A 25,572-nucleotide genomic window follows, 5' to 3' on the forward strand; every position below is an offset into this window, starting at 1 on the left:
CTCCCCAACCCCCTGGTCCTCGTTGATCCCATTTTCCAAACCTGCCCAGATGCAAACATCCGTGACCCTGTGTGAGCCTCTGCTATATGCTAGGAGCTTCAAACTCAGGCTGAGCAGTGTGGCAAAGGGGTTAGTAGTGGGAGTTGTAGGAGGCATCAGGGGGCTTCCAAGAGGTGAGGGAGGGCAAGAAGTTTGCTCAACAAAGAAGGAGGGAGGGTGCTCTTTCTTCTATTCGGACACTTCCCAGGGTTGCTGGGATTGTGGAGGTGGTCATCCTGCTGCAGAATTGTGAACAGGTCCCTGGCCTCCTAGATATTTGAGTCTAGAGGGTGAGCCAAATAGCAAACAAGTTACCAAATAAATTAATATATAATCACAGATGCGATAAGGGCTCAGAGAGAGAGGCGTGGGGTGCAGAGGAATTTTGAAGGAAGTATGTAGGAGTTGGCCAAGCATGGAGCTGGGGAAGGGCTTGTCAGGCAGAGAGAAATGCATGTGCAAAGGCCCTGAGGTGGGGAAGTGTGTGTTATAGAGAAACGATGGGAAAGCCTCTGAATTCGGAGCACAGAGAATTAAGGAGAGTGGGTGAGAGGTGAAGTAGGGGGTGTTTTGGGGGGTAATCACTCATATGGCTGGACCATATGGAGCTGTGTGGGCCTTGGGGATGAGTTTGACCTTCATCTTCACACAAGGGACTACTCAGCGTGCCCTGTGTGAACAGCCCCATGCTGGAGGCCAGGGATACAGAGCTGTTCAAGGCACTTGGTAGAAATAGATCTGTGGGCTGGACTCCAAGTATTCTGTGGGGGCCTAGATCAGGAGTCAAGAGGAGGAGGCATTTGAGGCTGGGCTTTGAAAGTGGAGTAGGAGTTCACTGGCAGGAAGGCAGGAGAGGGTGGGAGCCAGCAGTTGGGAAGTGCATGCAGGGTGGCTGGAGGCTGGGTGTGAGGTGGGGGGGTGGGCAGGCAGGGGACAGCTGGAGACCAAAGGTATGACAGGGTTATGATAAGGGCTCAGGAGTCAAACAGGTCTGTGTTTGAGTTCTGACTGTCTCCACCCGTTGTGTATCTTTGGGTCATTCACTGTATCTTTCTGAGACTTCACTTTCTTTGTCTTGAAAACAAGGACAATATGTATCTCCCTATCAGGTAGCAGTCAAAGGAGGCCTACATGGCCCCCATGCCTGGTGCCCATAGGTGCTTAGGGAAGGTGACCTGCCTCAAGTGGTGATACACTGGGTAGCCCCTGGGCCCGGTGGGTCTGGCCTCATCAGCTGTGTTTGGAAGGCTTTAAGTGGATGAACTCATGGAGTCCGAAGGTGCTGGCCTAGGAAAGGATGTTGGCAGACAAGGCCACCCCTGTGCCGGGTGATTTGAATCCTGCTCTGCCCTTGCTGTGCGAGGAGGCTGGACTGGGGAGAGTGCTGTTAGTCTAGTTCAGCCCAACTTCTTGAGAGCCTGCCTTAGGTGAGATTGGTCCATTTTCCAGATGTTAATACTAAGACCCAGAGAGGAGAAGCCACTTCCTGCATGGATCGTGTGGCTCCCAGCACCTCTATCTCCCCTTGGGTCCTTTACTCCCCCACCACTGCTCTAACCCCCTTATCTCTACAGTAAACCACTCTGGTTTCCACTCAAGCCAGTTAGCGGGGAGGGGAGGGGAGGGTACTTCCTCTGGGGTACCTCAGTTTCCTCATCTGTGAAGTGGGATAATATGAGTCATGGCTCCTAGGGTGCCCTGAGAGGACTGAAATAAAGCATTTAGCACTCATTAACTAGATAAATAGGGGTGGGGAAGAACCAGGTACAGCTTAAATCCTTCATCCTCTGGCAGCAGACACCCCCTTCCTGTGAAACAGTTCCTGAAGCTGTAAATGGGCATGCGGTTTTACCCTTAGTGAGGCCAAGGGGAGAGTGGGATGAGCTGGTCCCTGCCTTTACCTGGGCGCTGGCTCGGCATCATGGTTCTCGGAAATATAGGCCCAGCAGGTCCTTCCCCTGTGTTCAAGGCCTGGTTCCCACCGTCTGTCCAAAGGAAACCCAAACCTCTGCATACCTCCCTTGTGGAGATTAGATTTGCTATTTTCTCCCAGTGGCTTGAGTCTACTGGACACTCAGTAAATGTGACATCTTTCTCCCCTCCCTTCCCTCTCGGGGACTGAGATATCATCCAGTTTTAAGATGGCCCAGGCCTGCGCTGCTGTGTCGAGAAGCGTTCTGAGGTCCAGGCTTGGCTTCCTGGGAAGGAGCGCTGTGAGAGATGAGTAATGTCTGCCATTGGCAGAGGATTAGAGCATGTTGTCCATGTGCCGTGCGTTTGTCATTCCCGATCCACTCTGACCTTCTCTTTTCACAGATGGGGGAATTGAGGCCAGAAAGACCCGGGACATATTATCCAAGCTAGGAGAAAAATGCACATCTCTTGTCTTTTGATCCAAGGCTCTCCCAACTCAGCCAGCCTGTGCCTTCCCACTGGACAGCCTGGGTGGGGCCGAGTCAAGGGAGAGGTGGATAGGAAGGACCCCAGAGCCCACAGCCAGGAGCAAAGCCCTGGCTATAGGACCTTGAGCAAGGGACTCCCTTCTACCCTGGGCCTCAGCTCCTCTCTTCCCAGCACAATGACCCGGAGGAGTTCCAGAATAAAATGAGAAGCCTCTCCTGCGGGAGTTGTCCAGGGCAGGCCTGGCCGTTGAGCCCACGTGGGGCCGTTAGAAACTGTGGCAATGAGTCCTCCAAGCAGCCTGCAGGCAGACTCCTGGTGCCGTGGATGGAAGTCGGGAGACTCAGCCTCCCCGTCCGGGCCCGATTACTTTCTCTTGCCCTGCCCAGATTTGTTGCCCTGACCTTTACTCTGTCTGATGTGGATGTTCTCATGTCGTGCCCTCTCCAGCCAGGTTGTAGCCACGTGGACCATTCCATCCTTTGCCTTAGCAGGGGATGGGCAAAACTTTTGTTCCCATTACACAGAAAAGGAAACTGAGAGGCTCAGAAGGGACAATGGCTGGGGCCAAGGTCTCCCAGCACAGCGAAGTGTGAGCCCAGACTTCTGCCTTCTGAATGATCTGTAGCATCCAATTCCCACTGAGTGTGCACCCAGCTTGCCTGAAATCTTACCCAAGGAATAGGGCTGGTGTATTGCCGGGGACAGGTGATCCTTACTTTCTGGGCTTCTGGTTCTGGCTGATGGATCTCCCCTCAGATATGGAATATAGGGTCTTGCAGGGAGCCCCCAGCTCCAAGGGTTGGCATCTCATGGGTGCTCAGTGGCTACTCATGGCATAAAGGGATTAGAAGTAGCAAGGCTTTTGGAGCTGATTGGTTCTGGGTTCAAATCCTGACTGCCATTTGCTGTGTAGGATTGTGGAAAAACAATTGCTTGGGGCCCTGGTTTCCCTGTCTTAGAAATGGGGATGACAGTGCCAATGGCAGCTTTGACAAGGTGATGTGAGGATCAGATGAGTGAATGTATGTCTGCTTTGGCAGAGTCTGCACACAGTAAGTGCTTTGTATTTCTGAGCGCCCATAATTATGAAGGCAGTTCCCTGACCAGGCGGGAACTGTGGACAGGAATTACAGGCCAATCAATTGGGGATCCCTGGGGCTGAGACCGGACGTATGTGTCTGTGGGAGGCTTGTCCAATGGGACGTGGCCAAGGGGAAGGTTAACTAGAAACACAGGTTTTGGACTGGGTGAGTTGGAGACCATGAGCGCCATCCTGCCTCCCTGACGGGCTCCCGCCTTAGCCCACCTGTGGCTTGCCCACCTGCGACTTGTCAAGGCCTCCCGGTGTCCTGATCGCGACATTTGAGGCCTCGTCACTGAGCGGGCCCATTCTCTGTGAAGGTGACCACTGATGGAGCCGTGGGTGCTTGGCCCGCGAGGCGGGAGCTGTTACTGCGCTGGTGCTTTGCAGGGGTAGCCGAGGCTCAGAGCGAGGCAAGGTGGGTGGGGGTAGGGGCCCCCCAGCTCGGGGTCCTGGAGGTGAGCCCTGCCTCTGCCCCGCCCCGGCCACGCCCACATTTCCCTGGTACTCAGTGGGCTTTGGGCTTTTGGAACCTTCAGCTGTCCCCTGTGGGCCCGGGTGCTCTGCCTCCGTGCCTTGCCCCTGTGGGCCCACCGCCCAGTGGCCCCCCCTCTCCATACTCGTCTAAGCGGCTGAGAGGCCTCTGCGCCTGCCGCCGGGAAGCTCTCAGTGACCACGCTCTGTGCCCCAGCCCGAGTCCATTCTTCCCTCCTCTGCACCCCACTGCCCTTCTCTGCCTTCCCGCATGGCTCTGACACCTTCTGCCCTACATGGCAAGTCACAGGATTCTTTTTGCCTCTTAGGCAGGACGGTGATGGTAATCATGGCTCAAGGGCACTGCACTTTACAGTCTACAGAACACGTTCCACGGCCACCTCTCAGCGCCCCCAGCAGGGCTAGGAGTAATAATCTTCGTTTGGCAAATTAGGAAAATGAGACGCCAAGTCAGGGTCCCCCCAGTGGCTCTCTCTGCTGGCACTGAGCCCCGCCCCCACCCCCATGAGCCCACAGTCTCCCGAGGCAGGAACCCCTCGAAAGGATTTGGAGGTTCAGAGAGGTGAAGTGACTTGTGTGAGGTCCCGTGGCCTGGAAGGCTGGCAGAGCTGGGAGGGTTCCTTCTGGGCCTCCGAGAAGGGACAGGTTGTGCCCATGCTCCCACTCCTGAGTGGAGAACTGGATGCACCCGTGGTCCTGAGGGAGCAGGGATCAGCCCCTGGAGGTCCTTCAGGAGTCACTGGCTCCCTCAGCACGTAGGTGGGCCCTGGGCCGGTGCCAGGTAAGTGCTTGTGTCTGGTCCTCACAGCATCCTGCCAGGCAGCAAGTTCTGGCCCCATTTCACCAGACAGGAAACTGAGGCTCAGACAAGCAAAGCAGCTTGCCTAAGGTCACCCAGTGCATGAATTTGGACCCGGGGCCCCAAGGACTCCACAGGCCTGCCGTGCCTCATGTGGGCTGAGCCCTTCTTTGCCTTCTGTCTGACCCCTGATCCTCCTCTAGCCCTTTCCTGGCATTCCTCTCAGAGTGATGAGGCCTGGAGACTTCTCTGGCAAGCTACCGGCCCCCAGCCCCAGGGCTCTCCTACCTCCAACTGCTGTCACCCACAAATTGTGTGACTTTGGTGAGTCACTTCACCTCTCTATGCTTCAGCTTCCCTACCTGAAAAATGGGCCTAATGCCAGTATCCATGCCATAGGCTTGTTCTAAGGTGCGGGATGCTCTCAGCAAAGCCAGCACCTAATGGGCACTGGAGAAAGATTAGTCGCTATTTTGTTATAATCTGTATCAGCTTGAAGAGGAAAGAATTGACAATCCCATTCTCCAGATTGGAAAACTGAGACTCAGAGAAAGGAAATAGCATCCATCAGGACACAGAGGGATATCACATGTTCCTGGGGGCACATCCCATTTCCAGATAGGGAAACTATCCCCTTCCAGGACTCAGTTTTCTCATCTGTTCAGTGGGTTTGTGCATATGGTGGGGAGATAGTTCCATCACATCAAACCAATGTGGTTCCTTAGTCCGCAGCCACCCTAGGGTGGGGGTTGGGGGAGGTAGGGGCACCTGTCTAGGCAGATGGGGGCTGTGCCCTGTGGACTTTGTCCCTGAATTATGCCAAGTTCTCAAGGCTAGGCTTGCCTAGGAGGCTGAATCAGGCCAGGCCAGGCCTTCGGGGTGCCCTGCAGCCACCAGCACCCAGGTCCCACCATATCACCTGGTCCACCTGCCTCCTCTGCTGTGTGCTCTAGACGAATGGCTTCTTTCATTGAGCCTCAGTTTCTCATCTGTGAGATGGGGGCAGACATCTTTCTTCACGAAGCTGTTGGGAGGACTGGATAGCTCATTTCCCTCCAGATGCCTGCCCATGCTAGGCTTAGAGAAAGGCCCCAGCTAGTGGTTACAGGTATGAGGATGGGCAGGATTCTGACTGGCAAGAAGGGGCAACAGCATTCCAGGCAGAGGACCCATGTGAGCCAAGGCTCAGAGTAGGACAGTTTAGGGAGTACCCTGTAGTTAGTTGGGGGGTAGGTGGAGTGGACTGCCACCTTCTAGGATTTGGACTGACCCTGAGGGGGTGGGCAGGGTGTCAGCAGTGACTGTGGTGATGTTGACCTTCCTGCCCTCCAAACTTTAGAATTCCTTTCAGAGCCTTGGGAGCAGCCACCTGTGCTCCCCACCCCCCTCCCTGCCAGGTGTTCCCGAAGGCCCTGGAACCAGATGAGCCACAGTTCTATTTGGGGACAATTCTGCTGTTCCCGTTTCTCTCCTGTGCCCTAGTTTTAGAAACGACGTGGGTTTGGTTACCAGTTGGCCATTTGCAGAAAGCACCCCCCCACCACCACTCCGCCCATACCTTAGATCTGTGGGCAGCATGGGCAAAATAGGACTCATTATTGCCTCTGGGAGTTGTTCCTGGCCTCTGTCCCTGGATTCTCTGGGTAGGGAATTGGCAGCTGGACTCTTGATTACGTGCTGCTGGTGTCTGGACCTTGTGTTGGGTGCTAGAGACCCCCAAGGGATGCACTCTGGGAACAGCCTGCACTCTGGTGGAGCCAGACACAGACCCTGATCATTGTCCTACCACAGGGTAGGCACCACAGGAACCCTGGCAGCCCATTACAAGGCCAGAAGGGCTTCCTAGAGGAAGTGTTACCTGACTTGAATCCTAAAGGATGAGCAGGAGCTCACAGGGAAAAAGCAATGGTGAGGACATGCCAGGACAAAGGCAGAGCCTGGGCAAATATCTGGAGGTGGGAACTCACCTGGTGTGTGCAGGTATAGCCTTGGGAGGTGGGGTGTGTGTGTGTGTGTCAGGTCATGTACAGGGTAGTTAGAAGGGGACTAGGTTGACCAGGCAAGGCCTCAATATCTTGCCAGGCTTTGCTGAGGCCTCCTGCTGAAGGTGCGAAGGGAAGACAAAGGCCAGACTTGGCTCTCCAGTGCTCAGTTACTGTTACCAAATGAAGGTAGTCCAAAGAGGCTGGGGTTCCAGATAGGGATCAAGAACCCCTACCTGAGGCAGAAGGTAGGGGCTGTTCTGGGGCCTCAGAGGAAGCAGATCAGGGAGGACTTCCTGGAGGAAGCAGTACATGACATACTTGAAAGGATGAGATAGTTCTCTGTGGGGAGGTGGAGCTTGAACTGGGGCCTGAAGCTGTGGCATGGGCAGCTCCTCTTGTTGGAGCCCCAAGGAAGGGTAGAATTTTGACTTCAGAGGTGCTGGTGCCCACCCATGGAGAGGTCTGAGGGCCTGCTCAGAGTCTACATGCCATCCTTGGGCATGAGGAGATAGCTGGACAGAACTGATTCATCTAGCACCGTGAGTGGGAGCCCTGTCAGCATGGTGGCTTTGGTGAGGTGGCCCTGGGGAGAAGGTGGGTGCCAGCCAGGTAAATGGCAAGTCTGGGATTGATGGGGGAGCAGCAAGGTGGGGGATGGAGGCCTCAGCCCCCACTCTGCCTGCCTGTACATCCTTTCCTTGTGGAAGCCCGCCTGGCAGGAAGTGGTGGAGACGTGTTGGGGCCTGGCTGGCTGATTCTGAAGGCGCCTGGGACATGGGCTGGGCATGGGGCAAGGGCTCCGGGTTCAAGGCCTGATCTCCCTGCCATGTTGGGTAAAGCTTGCCAGGGCAAAGGTCTCCCTGCTTGGGTCCATTCGAGCCTCCGGAAAGGCCCCTCTGCCCTCTTAAACTCAGACGGTCTGTACTCCAGACAAGGTGAGTAAGGAACGATGGCTGAAGACTCTGATGCCTGATAGGCATGGGTTTGAAACCCAGCTTTGTTCTCTGTGGGCCAGGAGCCCTTGACCAAGTGTCTTTGCTATTCTGAGCCTCAGTTTCCCCATCTGCAAAATGGGGGTCACCTTAGAGTCTCCTAGGGCTTAATAAGATTTCACAAGGCTGTGCCCAACACCATGCCGGCCCCTGGGGTCTGGCTTTGGAGCTGTTGGCCCAGCTGACCAGGGGTGGTAAGACTTGCTGAGTGGCTGAGGGGTGGCTTCCGGTCTGCCTTGGGCTCAGCACAGGCACCGAGGACAAAGCCCCTTTGTGGCGAGACAGATGGAGCCTGGGAGCCCCCCTCTCATCCAGGACCAGAGGGCCGCCTGCCCCTCCTCCTCACCCAGTCCCCCCGGGGGAAGGAGCTTCCTCAGGCAGAGGAGATGGGAAATGAAAGTCGGGTTGTGCAGGAGGAGAGTCCAGGCTGGCTGCAGCTGCGTAGGCCAGAGAGTCTGGCTGATGAGCTTGGACGGATCCATCCCTTTTCTGGGCCACCTTTCAGGGCCTTGAGCATCCCTGGCAAGTCCCAACCCCACTGTGTATGCCCTTTTCACTTATCCATCCGTCTATCCATCTGCCCATCCATCCATCCATGAATCTGTCCATCCATTCTGTAATTACCAGGTATCCACTGTGTGCTAGGCCCTATGCTTTCGGCCAGGGGCCACTCTGGCCAGATGGTAGCCAAGCTTCCCAGCTGTTATCTATTTTGAATATTACACCCGCTGCAGGGCATTCAGCAGTGAGTGAGACAGAAGTGGCCCCTGTCCTCAGACGTGTGCTCCCATGGGCAGCTATGTCATCAGTGCTGTGGTCTGTGCTAGGAAGGAGAAGTTGAAGGTCCTTACTTGGGCAGGAGGAGGTCAAGAGAAGCCTTCTGTGAGGAGGTAGCTATTGAAATGAGACTCAAAGAGAGGACAGAGTTGGTGGGGCATGTTGCCATTGAAACAGGTGGCCAGGCAGGGCCTTCTGAGCCTGTGATGAAGCACCTGGAAGACATGAAGGGGTGGGGTGTGTGGATGTCTGGGATCGGTAGGCTCTGGTAGAGGGGACGACAAGGGCAAAGGCCCGAGTGAGTGTGTGCGCCCGGTTCTCAGGGAAAGGGGAAGGAGTGGACAGTGTGAGAAGAACAGAAGTGAAGGGGGTGGGGCCGGTAGAGTCCACTAGAAGGCTTGGAGGCCCGGGGGGAGGACTTTGTCCTTTGTTTCATAGGGGCCGTGAAGGGTGTTAAGCAAGAGTCATGGTTCAGACTGACATTCCAGAAAGGGTCTCTGCCCCCAGTTGTCCAGCTTGGGGGAGGAGGCTGAACCTGGGCAGTGGGGTGGCCATGGTGAGAGGGAAGTGGATTCAGAATGTGTTTAGAAGGTGGGATAGGCAGGACTGGGAACCGGGTTACGTGGGGGCAGGAGGAATCATCGTTCCTCTCTTGGGCTGCTTGCTGGTGATGAGGGGCTGAGTCCTCGCCACAGGCCATGGTGGCTTCTGGTTTGTTTGTTCCCTCTCCCTGGTCCATCTGGAGGCACAAATTCCCAGTGCCTTCCTCACGGTGTCCTGATGGCTGGGCTGAGCCTTTCTGTTCCCATGGCTCTGTACATGTTAGGCAAAACTGGCAGGACCCTACCCATTTTACAGATGAGAAAACTGAGGCTAAGAGTGGTACACCCACTGCCTGGGTTACATAGTGGGGCAGGGTTGGGGCTTGGTCTCTCAGGACTCAAGGGATCTATGGATTTGGGGAGTACGGACCCTGCCTCCCCAGTTCCAGCTAAAGATTTCTGTACCTAAGATTTCTTTCCTGCCCTGAACTATCTTAGGGAGATGGAGGCTGCCTCAGTGTGACCTCAGAGGTGGGGTCAGGAGCCTGGACTCTAACTTGCCACGTGACCTGGACCTGTTTCCTCTGCTGGGGATTCCTAGATCACAGCAGTGTTGGGGGGCGGGGCAGATAAAACGATGCACGTTAAGTGCCACGCCTGATGCCTGGCATACAATAAACATTAAGTAATCAGTAGGTTTATTATTGTTGTTTCTGTGGGGAGTGAGGACATGTGTGTAAGTTGGGCCTCTGGCTATGTCACCCCCAGAGCTGGGCTTTGGGGCAGCGCTGCAGTTGCCAGGAGGTGTCTTCTAGATAACTCAGTGCCAAGGGATAGGAGGTCCCCGGGATCCATGCCCAGCACTACTTTCCACACGGGGAAACTGGCCACGAAGCAACCAGGGACAGAGCAGCGTTTTACACCAGGTGGCCTGCCGCCCTGCCCTGCTCCCGCGCCACCCACTTCCGGGCCTTGCCCTTCCCTTTCCCTCTAGGGCTTCTAGGCTGTGGACAGGTGTAGACAGGTCCCAGCGGGAAGGGATCCTGCACGCTACAGGGCAGGTCAGGGCCTGGAGTCTGGAAAGGAGTCCCCTTCCTGCCCAGGAAGAAACCCAAGAGCTGCAGGGGCTGGCATGGCTCTGCCTCTGCAGGCTGGGCTTAGGGGGGCTCCCCGGGCTGCTTAGCCTTTGCCTTCCCCGGGCTGCGGGCCCTGTCCCCGGCGGCCCCCCTCCATCCCTCTCCCGGATGCCAGCCCGAGCCTGCAGCGCCCCGCCCCGCCCCGGCCACACTGGCAGAGCCGGTTTGAGGCCTGCCAGCCCCGAGCGTGTTTGCTCCACGAACACGGGACCAGACACGTTGTGGCTGCCCTGGCCCGTGGATGGCCCCTGGCTCACTCTTCCCGCGCTCCTCGCTCCCCCCGCAAACATCCCCTGGGACCCGTTCTGCGTCCCGGCCCGTGCGGCGTGGGGCTCGGGGCCTGGAGGTGGGTGCCTCAGACTTGCACACTGCCCTGTGGAGGTCAGGGAGGTCGCAAGCTCCGGCACGGGGACGTGTCAGGCGACGGCAGCAGCGAGCGGGGGGTCAGGGTGTAGGCCGTGGGGCTGGACAGACCCAGGCCGAGGTGCCCCCACCCCCCACCCCCTGTGCCTCTTTGTTGTCTGGGTCCCTGGGTAGGACCCATTCATCTCTCCCTCCCTCCCTCCCTCCTCTCACTGGAATTTGTGAAGGGTCAGGGGAAGGCAGGTGGGGAAGCTTTGGTGGGGGGCAGACAGCACGTGCCACGTGTGAAGGTTAGAGGGTGATTATAAGTTGAAGGCAGGGTTGAGAGGTGGGAGGAAGGAGATGCAGCAGGCCTCCATCCTGTGAGCAGCAGGCCCACAGGCCGTCCCGCTGACACTGTCCCCAACCTCAGGCTCAGAGGCTGTCTTCCTCAGGGCTGCCAGAGGCATCATTTTGTGGGTAAGTGAAGGGTGGGCTGGACTTCCTGGTCACGCATGCAGGGTGGGCCACCTGTGTGTGGGCTTTGAGGCTGGGGGCGGGGGACGGGGGCTGGAGCTCGGGTTGACTTTGTGGAGGGGCCGGGCCACCAGGTGCTTCTGCCCACCAGTGTCCCCAGAGGGAGTTCTGCCTGGGTGTGGGCGGGGAAGAGGGGGCACTATGTATTCCCAGAGCAGAGAAGCAGAGCTGCTGTCAGGGAGTAGCGAACACTGTGAGCCCCTGAATGCAGTGGGCAGAGGCCACTGGCTGGCAATGGTCCCCCCAAGGCCCATCACCCATCTCCAGCCACCTTGGAGAGGCCCAGAGAAAGCAAAACTTGTCACCTCAGTGGCATGGGGGTGGGGGGTGGGGTCGGGAGTGGCATCTGCTAAGGAACCTTTGACATGCCAGGGCCTCTGTCAGGGTACAGACACTGAGCCCCAAGATGGGGCGTGACTGGCCCAAGGTCACACAGCGATTCCGATGGAGAACTTCCATTCAGCCAGGTGGTACCTGGCTGGGTCCCTGGAACCTGCCTGTACTGGGCTTAGTGCCTTGAGAATCTTCTCTTCAGTCCCGGTGCCCACACCCTCATTCAGGGGCCAGACTCGCCTCGCTGTGTGACCTGGGCCTGGGAGCCCCCCTCTAAGCCTCAGCTCTTGGTCTGTGAAGGAGGATGTCTCACAAAGGCTCCCTGACACCAGGGCAGTGACCTTTGGCCTGTGAGCCTCCCTGCCCGCCCACTGGCCAGGCTGCCTGGCCTAGGCTCTGGGGTAGAGGCTGGAGTAGGGTGGGTGAAACCTCCCAAGCCTGTGGACCTCCCTGGCCCCAAGATGCTCCCATGGGCAGGAGGACCCTTCCAGTGACTAAACTCTTGGGCCTTGGAGCGGGGGAATGGTGGGAAGCAGGCATGGGAAAGCTGGAGCCACCCACTGGATGCCTGTCTTTTCCCCCATTTTGTTGCTGGGGAGACTGAGGCTGCATGCCTTATACTGACTGGCTCCCTTCCTTTCTCTTAACGATCCTACCTTTAGGCCTTTGCCCAAGCAGTCTCTTCTGCCTGGATCATACTTCCCTTTCCTCTTTCGCACACTGTCCAGCCTTCGGACCTCAACTGAGATATCCCCTCCTTTGGGAAGTTCGCCATGGTTTAGGCCCCTTCTTGGCCCTCCAGCCCTCTAGAGCTGGAGGTCACTGTGCTCTGAGATGATCGCTGGGGGATGAAGGCTCAGTAACCTAACCCTGCCCCACCCCACAGTCTCAGGGGCCTGAGAAAACTTTCATGGCCTCTTCTCTCAGTTTTTCTGATCTGAATTGCTAGACAGATCCCTTTCAGGCCCTCCTTCAGACCTTTTCAGGCCTTGGCCAAAGACTAGCAGCGAGTGACCTAGTTAAGTTGGGACTCACACAGTCCAGACCGCTCACTTGATAACCCCCTGTACATCTGACCTTCCTGTCTCAGGGCCTTTGCACAAGCTGTGCCAACCTCCTAGATTGCCCTTCCCATGCCTCCTTATATATCTAGTGGAGACAGGATGGGCTTTGGTATCACTCAGATTTGTGTTGGCATCTGGGTCTTCACTTCCTGGCTGGGCAGCTTCTGGGAGACCTTATATCCTCATGTGTGACATGCGTGTGGCCACGGCTCACTTCAGGGCTATTGGGAGCATTTGAAGGGGTAGTGTGAACCCTAGGTGGGAGGAAGTAGGTGGGGGGAAGTGTGGCCTTCAGCATGCCCCATTCCACCCCACTGGCCTGCATTGGAGCAGCCAATGGTATTGAGTTTTGGAGAGGGAGCCGAGGTGGCCCTAGACCCCACCAAGAAGAGCCCAGCCAAGGCTCCTTCCTTGGGCCCTTCTCTGTAGGGGGAAGATCCGAGAGGGAGGGACTTGCCAGTCAGCTGCTAGGAGGTGAGGTCTTAGTCTCATCATTTAATCTGTGTGTGCCAGTTTCTCCATCTGTGAATGGGGTAATGAGAACGGTACATAGTAGGTCCTAAATAAATACCAGCTATTACTACTGTCATCGTTCATATTACCCCCACTCTGGAGTCAGAGTCCTTTCCATATTCCGAAACCACTTGTAGAAAAACACCCCAGTTCGACAGGGAATTCTTTTGAGAGTGTGAAAGGAAGGAAGGAATCAGGTGAAGCCCCCTGCCCATGGGGAGCTTCCATTCTCACGTGGAAGGCTATAGGGAGGCAGGAGAGGGATGGAGCCCCCATCTGTGAAATGGGAGCATTGGACTGGCCCCCTCGCCAGGCTCCTCTGGCCTTAGCTTCCCCGTCCGTGGACAGGGCAGTGCTAGTGGTACCTGCCCCACGGGGCTTTGAGGAGGGAGGGGCGTCAGTTGGGGACTGAGTCTTGGAGGTTCAGAGGGGTCACATGTTCACTCCATAAATGGTCCTCCTGGGGCTCCCCTGTCTTGGCCTCCAATTCCTCTTTTGGAAAAATGGACTGGCCCCGGAGCCCTGCTTTATCCTCGATGTGTGGGCTACCTGCCAGAGTTCAGCTGGGAGCAGTGGCCTTGGAGAGAAGGGCTGACAGTGGCCTAGGGCCAGGAGAGCCAGGATCCCCAGCTGGCCTGCTTCTGTCTTGGATGGTGGCTGGGACACCTGACTTGGCTTCTCTGAGCCTCTCTCTGTCTCCACCTCTGCGAGACAGGGCTGATCATCCCTGTATGGCTGGGTCCCGGAGAGAACTAGATAGCTAAGCAATGATGGAAACTGTCATGTTCACAATAGTAAGGGCCCCGTTTTGGAAGAATAGCCTGTGTGCTCAGGGCTCTGCGTCCGTTAACTCATCTGCCTTTGCAGCTGCCTGGGGATGACCATGGCCGACTCCGTGGTACCGAAGGAGGCTTTGATCAGTTTACCCAGGGTCCACCCGTGGGCCACAGCAGGGCCCCTCTAACCATGATGCTGTACCCCAACTGGCTCAGGCAGGACTTCCCAGTCCATCTCTCCAGATGGCTGCTGATGGGCTGCTGATGGGCTGTTTCCCTCCCCGCCACCTCCTCCCTCCTCCACCCCACACATTCCTGACACAACCTCCACTCCCATCCTTCCCCCACCCCGGGTTGGGTCACTGTTATCAGGAGACATTCCTGGACTGGCTGAGAAGAGCTCCTACCTTGGGCCCCTCTGAGAGGGGTTGTGACTGCTGACAGAGGCCCTGTTGGTGGCTCCTCTGGGAGTGGGGCCCTGGGACACGAGGCTGCAGAACCCACAGTTCAAGTCTGCTGGCTGATGCTGCCTCTTACAAGCTCTGTGACTTGAGGCAAGCACCGTGAACTCTGTATGCCTTGGTTTTCTCATCTGCAAATGGGGCTGACCACGTATGGCTGCAGTGGGTTCATTGGGACTCACGCATGTAGTGCCATTCTTAGTCTGGTGCCTGACACGCAGGAGTCTCTCTACCCATCAACCAGCTGTTGTTATCATTTGAGAACTAGTTGCCTCTCCTTTAGGTGGGGCCCCCAGTTTAGATGGTACCTTCTGAGGGGTGCACATCAGGAGGGTGCCTGTGGGATGAGGGACCTTAGGCAGTCCCTATCCCTCTCTGAGCCTCCTTTTCCTGGTCTGCTCTTTGAGCAGTTGGGTATGAGTGAGTGCAGCTCTACCCCAGTGCCCCCTTGTCCCCATTGCTGTATTCTCTGTAATTCATCCCTTGGCCCGTTTGGCCACTTGGCTTTTGTCTTTCCCACCATAATGCCTGGCACATAGCAGGTGCTCAGCCAAGCCTTGTGGAAGGAGCCAACAAATGCACAACTCTTGAGTGAATACCCAGGGCTTTCCTATTTCTGTCTTTTTGTGCATAGCTCCCTTTGCCAGGAGCACTGTCCCCAGTCTCTCTGCTTGTGGAACTCCTTCTTGTCCTTGAAGTCCTCCTCAAATGTTGCCTCTCACAGCAAGCCCTTCCCACCTTCTCCCTGTCAGAGTATTGCTGGTGTTCTGCACACTTGGTCTGAGGCTCTCTGCTGGCACCTTTTACAATCCAACTTGGTGGACTTAGTAACATATTAATAAACAACAAGAACCGTGCAGTGAATGGGCACTAGGCACATGGGCAGCCCCGTGCATGGGTTGTCTTATTCACTCCTCCACAACAACCTTGAAGCTGGGCATTATTATTATCCCTCTCTTTGCAGAACACAGAAGCTCAGAGAAGTGAAGTGACCTTCCCAGCTATGAGAGAGGGCATGCCAGGATTTGAGACCAGGTAAGCCTGTATTTTTTCTTAAAAGGAAAAGAAAAAGGGACCCCTGGGTGGCTCAGCGGTTTAGTGCCCACCTTTAGCCCAGGGTGTGATCCCGGAGTCCAGGGATCGAGTCCTACATCGGGCTTCCTGCAGGGAGCCTGCTTCTCCCTCTCCCTCTGCCTCTGCCTCTGCCTCTCTCTCTGTGTCTCTCATGAATAAATAAATAAAATCTTAAAAAAAAAAAAGGAAAAGAAAAAGCATTAACATGCACACAGTAAAAAATAATTCAAAGTACAAAGGAAGACAGGGAAAAACTCCTCTTGGCTGCAGGTCTCCTTGTCAGAGGCAACTACTGGAGGGGTTCTGATGTGTCCTTCTAGGGAGATGGAGGATGCATATGTAAACACGTATGTTAGAAAATTAACACACACACACACACACACACACACACAAATGGTAGCATGTGGTGTACCCTGTCTTACACCTGCCTGTTTCTTCTTGGCAGTGTACCCTGGGGACCATTTGGTGCCACTGCTTTCTTTTCCATGGTTGCATTGTATGCTTTGTGTGGCTGGAGACCAGGCTTTATTTAATTAGTGAGGAATGGGAGGCCTGGGTGGCTCAGTTGTTTCAGCATCTGTCTTTGGCTAGGGTTATGATCTTAGGGTCCTGGGATAGAGCCCCGCATCAGGTTCTCTGCTCAGCAAGGAGAGAACTTCTCTGCTTCTCCCTCTCCTTCTGTGCTCTCTCTCTCCCTATCAAATAAATAAATAAAATCTTTTAAACAAAAGTTGCATATCTCTTTAAACAAATAATTAGTGAAGAATACTTTAGTTGTTTCTAGTCTTTTGCTTCTTATAGACAATTCTGTGATGAATATCCTGTCATTCACTTAGTATTCATGTGCGAGGATTCCTCTAGGATTGAGCCCAATCTGCAGGCTCAGAGGTTGTATGCAGTTGCCATTTGATGGCAATTGCCAGATTGTCCTAGCTGCAGGTTGTGCAAATAGACCCTCACGCTGCCCCTCCACCCCCGGCTTCCCTCACTCTTAACCAGTGTGGGTTTTGCTATAGAATTTCGAGGTCTTTGCCAGTCTAATAGTTGAACAGTGGCCCTCTGCTGTAGTGTTTTGTTTTGTTTTTTAATATCACAGCTTTACTGAGATATAATTCACATACCGAACAACTCGCCCATTTAAAATGTACTATTTAATGGTTTTTAGTATATTCACAGAGTTGTGTAACTATCACCACAATCAATTTTAGAACACTTCTATCACCCCAAAAAGAAACTGTGTACCCATTAGTCACTCCCCACTCCCCCTCAGACGTTCCTCCTCCAGCTCCGGGCAACAACCAGTCTTTCTGTTTCTATAGATTTGCCTATTCTGGTCCTTTTATATAAATGGAATCATACAGCATGTGGTCTTTTGTGTCTGGCTTCTTTCACTTAGCATCATGCTTTCAAGGTTCATCCATGTTATAGCATGTTGTCAGGCATCATTCCTTTTTCTTGCAAAATAATATTCCATTGTCTGGACATAGTACCACATGTCATCTGTCCATTCATCAGCTGCTGGATATATGGTGGTTTCCACTTTTTGGCTATTATGAACAAAGCTATTATGAATATTCACATACAAGTTTTTTTAAAATTTTTTTTTCACATACACATTTTTATGTTTTCACATAAAAGTTCTCTTTTCTCTTGGGTACATACCTAAAGCAGACTTTCTGGATCATGTGGTAACTCTATGTTTAATCTTTTGAGGAAAAATACCAGGCTGTTTTCCAAAGCAGCAACACCATTGTACATTCCCGCCGGCAATGTATGAGGTTTCCAACAACTTACTGTTATCTGTCTTTTTAATTATAGCTTTCCTAGTGGGCGTGAAGGGGTAGCTCATTGTGGTTTTGATTTGCGTCTCCTTAATGACTAATGATGTTGAGCATCTTTGCATGCAGTTATTGGCCATGTGTAATTCTTTTTTGGAGAAATGTCTAATTGGGGTATTTGTCTTTTTGTTGTTGAGTTGTAAGAGTTCTTTATGTATTCTTGGTACAGATCCCTTGTCATATATATGATTTACAAATATTTTCTCCCATTCTGTGAATTCTTTTTATCTCCTTGATGGTGTCCGTTGGATACAATTTTTTAAATTTTGATGGCATCCAGTTTTTTCTTCTGTTGCTTGTGCCGTGGGTGCCATATCTAAGAAGCCAAGATTGTGAAATTTATACCTATATTTTCTTATAAGAATTTTTTTCAGCTTTACTTTGCATACTTAGGTTCATGATCTATTTTGAGTTAATTTTGGGTGTAGGGTTTGAGGAAGGTATCCAGTTTCCTACTTTTGCATGTGTATATCCACTGTTTCCTGAACCACTTGTTGAAAAGACTGTATTTTCTCCATTGTGTGATGTTGGCACTCTTGTCAAAACTCAATTGACTATAAATGTGAGGGTTGATTTCTGTCCCTCATTTCTGTCCTATTAATTTATATGTCTGTCTTCATGCAAGTACCATGGTTTGTTTGTTTGTTTGTTTGTTTATTTATTTATTTATTTAAAGTAATCTCTACCCCCACCGTGGGGCTCTAACTTACCACCCCAAGATCAAGAGTCGTGTGCTCTACCATCTGAGCCAGATAGGTGCCCCTATAGTATTTTGACTACTGGACCTTTTCCTCAATTTTGAAATTGAGAGGAGTGAGCCTGCAAGCTTTGTTTCTCTATTTTAAGGTTGTTTTGGCTATTCTGGGTCCCTTGACCTTCCATATGAATTTTAAGATCAGTTTGTCAATTGTGCAAAGAAGATAGCTTGGATTTTTGATAAGGATTATGTTGAGTCTGTAGATAAATTTGGGGAATATTGCCATCTTAGCAATGTTTAGTTTTCCAGTCCACGAACATGGGATGTCTTTCCACTTATTTAGATTTTAATTTCATTCAACAATTTTTGAAATTTTTTAATTTCAAAATTAAAATTAAAATTTAAAATTAAAATTTAAAATTAAGAGTATAAATTTTGCACTTCTTTAGTAACTCTTATTCCTAACTATTCCTTTGATATTGTAAATTGTTTTCTTAATTTTATTTTTGGATTTTTGCTAGTGTATAGAAATATAATTATTTTTTATATGTTGATCTTGTACCTTACAACTTTGCTGAACTTGTTTATTAGTTCTGATAATTTATTTATTTATTTATTTATTATTATTATTATTTTTAAAGATTTTATTTATTTATCCATGAGAGACACAGAGAGATGCAGAGAGAGAGGCAGAGACACAGGCAGAGGGAGAAGCAGGCTCCGTGCAGGCGCGATCCTGGAGTCCTAGGATCGAGTCCCGTGTCGGGCTTCCAGCATGGAGCCTGCTTCTCCCTCCTCCTGTGTCTCTGCCTCTCTCTCTATGTCTATCATGAATAAATAAATTTTGAAAAAAAAAAAAAAAAAAGAGAAGAATCTGTATTCTGCTGTGCTTGGGGAAATTGTGTATTTTTAATTTGTATAATCTTATAAGTGAGGTGAGTATCTTGTTGTATGTTGAAGAGCCATTTGATTTGCTGTAAACTACCTGTGGTTATTTTTCTTATTTTGTGGGAGTTTATCATATATTAAGGGGAAAATCCTTGTCTATCATATGAGCTACAAATATTTTTCTTAGTTTGTTGTCTCCCTTTTGAGTGTGTTTATGATATTTATTTAACCATGAAGACATTTTAGATTTATCTATATAGATAGATTTATCATTTTAAGAATGATTTTCAGGTTTTGTGTTTTGTGCTGTGTTAAATGTTTTTCCCATTTTGAGATTAGAAAATTTATTCTCTACTCCCCTTTTTAAGCTTTTTGGTTTTATTTTTGTGTGGTATAAATCTGATTGATCTGGAATTTATAGTCATATGGAGTAAGTTTGAAATCCAGCTTTGTTTCTTGGTTGCAGGTCATTGATCCCAGCTCTATTTTAAAAATAATCTACCTTCTTTGCAATGGCATCGAATACCACTTTCGTTGTGTTAATTCTCTGTATGTTTGAGGCAATATTTGGATTCTCTGTTCTGTTGCGTTGACTTGCCTGTTTTTGTGCTGATGTGACACAGTTTTAATTACTGTGACTTTATAGTAATTTTTACTATCTGGTCAGCTATTTCCCACTCCTTTTTTTTTTTAGGATTTTTCTGGCTACTTGTATATATTTACTTTTAATTGTAACTTTAAAATTGATAAGATTAAAAAACAATCCTGTTGGAGTTTTTATTGGGATCACATTCAATTTTTAGATTAATTTAGAAGGATTGATATTTTCATAATGCTAAGCTTTCTTTTAATTTTCTTTTTAAAAGAGATTTTATTTATTTATTTATTTGAGAGTGAGAGAACATAAGTGTGAGATGGGGGAGGGGCAGTAGGAGAGGGAGAGGAACAAGTGTTGGAGCACAGCCCGATGTGGGGCTTGATCTCATCACCCTGAGATCATGACCTGAGCCCAAATCAAGAGTCGGAGGCTTAAAACTAACTGAGGAACCCAGGCACTCAGGAGTTTTATTTTCTGATTGCTGTTGGTATATAGCTACATTGTTGATTTAGGTGTATTAACTTTTAATTTCCTTCCACTTTACTTAATTTGCTTTTTGTTTAATAGTTTTGCAGCATATTCTCTTGGATTTCCCAGATCTGTGCTGATAACATCTGCAAATGATGATACTCATTTTCTCCTTTCTAATTTCATTTTATTACTTCCATTTCTTGTTCTTAGCTCATTGGATTGGCAAGGATCTCAGAGCAAGGTTAACTAGTGGACATGCTTGTCTTTTCTGGACTCTTTCCCTGTGAAGTGGCTTTTCTGGGCCTGGGCTCCTGATGAACTCTACCAGAAAATCCCTTCACGGTCATGCACAGAGCTTGACACATAGGAGGAATCTGGGAAGTTTGCCTCATTGTGAGAGTGATTACAAAAGAGTAAGGATCTGGGGTGCCTGGGTAGTTCAGTCAGTTAAGCATCTGACTCTTGATTTGGGGTCAGATCATGATCTCAGGGTTGTGAGATTGACCCCAGTCTAGGGCTCTGTGCTAAGCGGGGAGTCTGCTTCTCCCCCTCCCTTTAACCCTCTTCCACTCGTGCTCTCTCTCTCTCTCCTCTCTCAAATAAATAAATAAAACCTTTAAAAAGAAAAAAAAAAAAGAAAAGAAAAAGAGCAAGGATCTAAAGGAGATCTTCCACAGTAATGATGATGATGATAGCTAATATTTATTGGGTACTTCTTATGTGCTAGGCACTGCATATGTATTACCTCATACTTCTTACAACAAAACTAGTTATGTGGGAACGATTATACTGATTCCCATTTTTGATGAGGAGTAGACTGAGGCCCTTGGATGCAAGACGGCGTCTGAACCTGGCTTTCAAGCTCCAGGCCTGTATTTTTGTGACATTTCTCCTTCCCTGGAAGGTCCAGAGTTATGGTGGGTGATGTTGGGGCTTGGCTTCTGGTCTCTGTGTTGCCTCTGTGTCCAGGAGGCGGCAATGGGGGAATGGTGGGTGTGTCTGGAGTGTGGGGGCTGGCTACACAGTGGGCAGGACTCAGAGGTGCCTTCTGATGCCACTCTCCTAGCCCTCGAGCATCCCAGCCCTGGTGCACTCATTTTCTTTGTGTCCTCAGGCAAGGTTTGGCTTCTCTGAACCTTGCTCCCATCTGTTAAGTGGGCACAGTTATAGTCTATACTTCACTGTGCTGTCAGGACAGTTGAGTATCAACTGGGTGTAAGTTAGCTCTATGCTTGGCATTCAAGGCTTTGATACCTAACTCCTGTCTCCTCCTTCATGGTTCCTCTTATCCCCTGTAATATTAATAATGACAGCAAACACCACTGTGTACTGTTTATCAAGCACTTATTCTGTGCCTGGCACATGGCCTCTCTCCTTTAATTCTCAGATGTTAGGTTTATTATTATTCCCATTTTATTTATTTATTTTTTGAATTTTATTTATTTATTCATGAAAGATACAGAGAGACGGAGAGGCAGAGACACAGGCAGAGGGAGAAGCAGGCTCCATGCCGGGAGCCCGATGCGGGACTCGATCCTGGGACTCCAGGATCATGTCCTGAGCCAAAGGCAGGCGCTTAACCGCTGAGCCACCCAGAAGTCCCTATTATTCCCATTTTAAAGATAAGGAGGCTGAGGGGTGCCTGGCTGGCTCAGTCGGTTAAGCATCTGCATTTGGCTCAGATCATGATCCCAGGACACTGGACTGAGTTGGACTCCCTGCTCAGCAAGGAGCCTTCTTCTCCCTCTCCCTCTGCCTTCTGTTCCCCCTGCTTGTGCTCTCTTTCTCTCTGTCAAATGAATTTTTAAAATCTTAAAAAAAGAAAATAATGAGGCTGAGACACAGAGTAACTTGCCCAAGAAGATTTAGCTAGTAAGTACTGGAATCAGGATTTGAACCCAGGCCTAACTGGATTCCTCACTCTCACATCCTAATCCTCTGGCTTCCTTCCACCCTTAGAAGTGAAGGTGATGCTCGCCAGAGTAGGGAAGGAGGGGGTGGGAGTGCTGTGACCGAACAGCAGTTTATCCCCCAGACGGTTCTGGATGTTGTGAGTGTCCATGTGCCTGGGGAGGGGGCGCAGCCAGGTCAGGAGGTGAGGGAGAGTGTGGTGCCCTCCAGCAGAGGGGTCATGGAGAGGGTGACAGCACCAATTGTGCAGGGCTGGGTGAAGAGGGGTTCACCCAGAGTGATGGAAAGCTCTTCTGTTTTTTGGTTTTTTTTTTTTAACTCTCATTAAAAAACAATTTTTGACAATGTAATTTTTAAAAAAGATTTTATTTACTCATTTGAGAGAGGGAGAGAGAGAGAGAAAGCACAAGTGGGCATAGGGGCAGAGGGAAAGGGGGGCTTTCTGAGCAGGGAGCCCAATGCAGGACTCGACCCCAGGACCCTGAGATCATGACCTGAGCTGAAGGCAGGTGCTTAACCGACTGAGCCCCCCCAGGAGCCCCACTAATAACGTAATTTCTAAATGTCAAGTGATATAGCACATACAGTAAAAAAGGGATTTTTTTCCTCTCCATGTCCCACATCTCTTGGATGAAGCATTGTGAGGAATTTGGAATCCTTCCAGAACTTTCTCTGCACCTCAGTGTGCTGTCATAGACACACACACACACTTCCTTTACAGAATCCTCGTAGCTCACGTGTCCTCTGGGCCAGCACCACACCAAGCCCACGGCAAGCGGTGGCTCATTTACTCCTCTCACTAACCCCATGGCTTAGGTAGCGTCATTGTACCCCTTTCCCAGTTGTGGAAACTGAGGTCCCTAGGGGCCCAGAGGACATTGTGCCCTGGCAGCTGCCCCTCTTCCCCTGCCGCTGCATCTTCTCGGGCTGCCCCAGCTCTTGCCCTGTCTCCTCAGCTGCACGGCCGTCCCCACGGTGAGCAGACCATCGTTGACTCGCCAGCCCCTCCCTCGCGAGGACGGACGTCGTGTCTGGCTTTCCATGGAGCGTGCCAAGCAGAGGAGGCCCCGTTGTCTGTGTAGTTTGCAGAGATGCCCTGGCTGCAGGGAGCAGGGTGCGCCTGAGGGCCAGACTCCTGCGTCCAGGCCCCAGAAGCCAGGCGCCCGGCTGAGGGCAGGGACACGTCTGAGGAAGATTTGGGGGGGTGGGGGCACCAGCGCTGAGACAGGGACACGTGACGCAGGGCTGGGGCCACGGGCTGGGCTGGGGGAGATGCCAAGCCAGGTGGGGACCCCGGGGGTGAGGGGAGGTGTTGCAGGCTGGCTTCCTGGCACCTCTTGTGCACAAGCCCTCCCCTCCGTCTGGAGAGTGTGGTCAGGAGGCTGAGGTTAGGAGTGGCTCCCCAGAGGAAAGGGGCCTCCTTCCTCTGGAAACCTTGGGCTCCCCCAGGACAGAGGCCTCACCACTTCCTCTCGGTCCCCCAAGGGTCTATCTGTACCTCAGAGCGTGCAAGTGGCGGAAGAGATGTGGGTTGGTTCCTCTCAGATGGGCAACTCATGGTGACTTGGCGTTCGGACCTCAGAACCAAAAGGTCCTGCGATGGGGTCCTGCCTCAGGAAGGGAGCCTGGGGCCCAGGAGGGTGGTCTCTCCTGAGGTCACACAGTGTGGCCACAGCCCTGCAGGGACTAGACCCCACCCTGAATGTGCCTGTCCTTCCATGGGCACACTCTGCTTTGTTGAAGCTGGGAACGTCTGGCTTTCTCTAGGAGAGGGGACTGGGCTGCGTGATCTGCTTGTGCGCCATCCACCAAGGGCATCTGGCTGTTCCCTGTGAGGGGACATCCTGAGGGCAGGAGGTAGGGTCACAGGTTTCCCCAGCAGACCCCATGAGCAGCCCCTGATACCTGCACCTGCTCAGTGGGGTTCCCTGTCCTCTCTCACCCTCGCTGTGTGACCTCAGACAAGTTCCTCAACCCCATTGGGCCTCAGTTTCCTTATTGGTAAAACAGGAACACTACTAGTATCTACCTTCCAGATTATCATGAGAATTTGACGAATGAGAATTTTCAAACAGCTTAGAGCAGGGCCTGTATAAGGTCGAGGCCCTGGGAGTGTTTGAATATCCAGAATGATACTTGGTCTCCACAGCATGGCGTTGGGGGAACAAAGCAGGATGCAATTCATATCTGTGCTCATTTAGTCTCTTGTCATTCTGCAGATATTTCCAGAGCAATAAGTAGTAGTAGGTGCCAGGCCTGTCCTGGCCACTGGGGTGGTGGAGATGGATATGATCCAGTCCTGCCTGCAGGGGGCTTGGTCAAAGGCACTAGATGATCAGTGCCGGTCTCCCCAACTGACAGAGGAGGAAACTGAGGCAGAGTCCCATGATGGGGTGGTAGGGCTGGGGTTCAAACACTCTAGTACTCTAGCTCTTCACCTCCACACCCCTGCCTTTCCACAAACACGTGTTACGTACGTAATTGGTTTTAACCGCAAAGACCAACAAAACAAACAGAACAGAAACTCCTCCAACCAACAAACATTGCAACAGGAGACCAGACCACCTTGGCTGGGTCTTGAAGGCTCTCTTGTGCTTTTGCTGAGTGCCCTGCTGGGGAGTCTGGGTCAGTGTAAGAGTTTGGGAGCAAGAGCTGTCTTTTTTTCCCTCACCCCCACCAAAAAGGGCACATGCATTTTCTAGGAGCTGGGACGGTGCTCAAGATCCAGGCCTGACTCTCCCTCTTTTCTCTATAGCACACCACCCAATGACTCTTTCTCCTGTCCTTGATTATTACCTCCAGTGACAGGGAGCTCCCTCTGCATCATTTAGTTCAATCTAAAGAAAATTCAGCATGCCTGGGTGGCTCAGTCAGTTAACCATCTACCTTTGGCTCAGGTCATGATTCTGAGGTCCTGGGATTGAGTCCCACGTTGGGCTTTTGCTCAGTGGGGAGTCTGCTTCTCCCTCTCCCTCTGCCTGACCCCCAACTTGTGCTGTCTCTCTCAAATAAATAAATAAATAATATCTTTCTTTTTTTTTTTTTTAAAGATTTTATTTATTTATTCATGAGAGACACAGAGAGAGGCAGAGACATAGGCAGAAGGGGAAGATGCGGGACTTGATTCCAGGACCCTGGGATCACGACCTGAGCCAAAGACAGACACTCAACCACAGAGCCACCCAGGTGCTCCATAAATAAAATCTTTAAAAGGAAAATAAAGAAAGTTCAGGCCCTTAGAAAGTTCTCCATTTAAAAATTTTTTTTAAATCATCCTTAACAAATATTTTTTATAGTTTTAGTTTCCTCCGAAAGTCCCACAAATGAGTGTCCTGCTAAAGCATGTGTCCCCTGACACGAGGCCCGGGCAATTCGTCCCTGTGTCCTTCCATGGACTAGCGTAGCTTCTGCTGCACAGTCAGTGCTGTGAATGCTGTACCAGGGAGCCATTGCGTAGCAGGTGCAGCCTGGAGCCGCGGGGAACTGGGTCAGTAGGACCCACGGGACACCAACAATATGAGTGCTGATATGACCCCGGTGGATTGGGTTGCCATGGAAATTGGTCTTCTTTGTCTCCAGGCTTGTTGGCCTGTCCCTCAGGAGGCCCTGGTGATCCCTTGGGCTGTTGAGCAGGTCTCCTCAGGGCCTCCCCAGCCCATTCTCTGAGCTGGATGGTCCCCAGGGAGCATGCAGGCCACGCCCACATTGTGCAGTCCGTCAGCCTGAGGGGTTCAGGGGTGCAGGAACTGGCTAAAGTTCCTGCAGGAGGAGAGCTTGCAGAGCTGGGCTTGGGGCTCAGGGCCGGTAGTCTTGCCTAAGG

General features: G+C 51.6%; 1 protein-coding gene across 7 annotated transcripts in view; it reads left to right on the forward strand.

Moving 5' to 3' along the window:
- SRC (SRC proto-oncogene, non-receptor tyrosine kinase) overlaps positions 1-25,572 on the forward strand; it is a 50,130-nt gene that overhangs the window by 2,259 nt on the left and 22,299 nt on the right. For 4 of the 7 annotated variants that reach the window (XM_025470025.3, XM_025470023.3, XM_025470026.3 and 1 more), the window contains exon 2: positions 15,240-15,310. The gene's annotated coding sequence lies outside the window, so the exon portion shown is untranslated. Of the gene's footprint in view, positions 1-10,986; positions 11,072-15,239; positions 15,311-22,708; positions 22,867-25,572 lie in introns of those variants that run through there. The other 3 variants (XM_049100363.1, XM_025470024.3, XM_049100364.1) reach the window with 3 other exon arrangements.

The sequence above is a fragment of the Canis lupus genome, chromosome 24, assembly GCF_003254725.2.
Source record: "Canis lupus dingo isolate Sandy chromosome 24, ASM325472v2, whole genome shotgun sequence".
Taxonomy (NCBI): domain Eukaryota; kingdom Metazoa; phylum Chordata; class Mammalia; order Carnivora; family Canidae; genus Canis; species Canis lupus.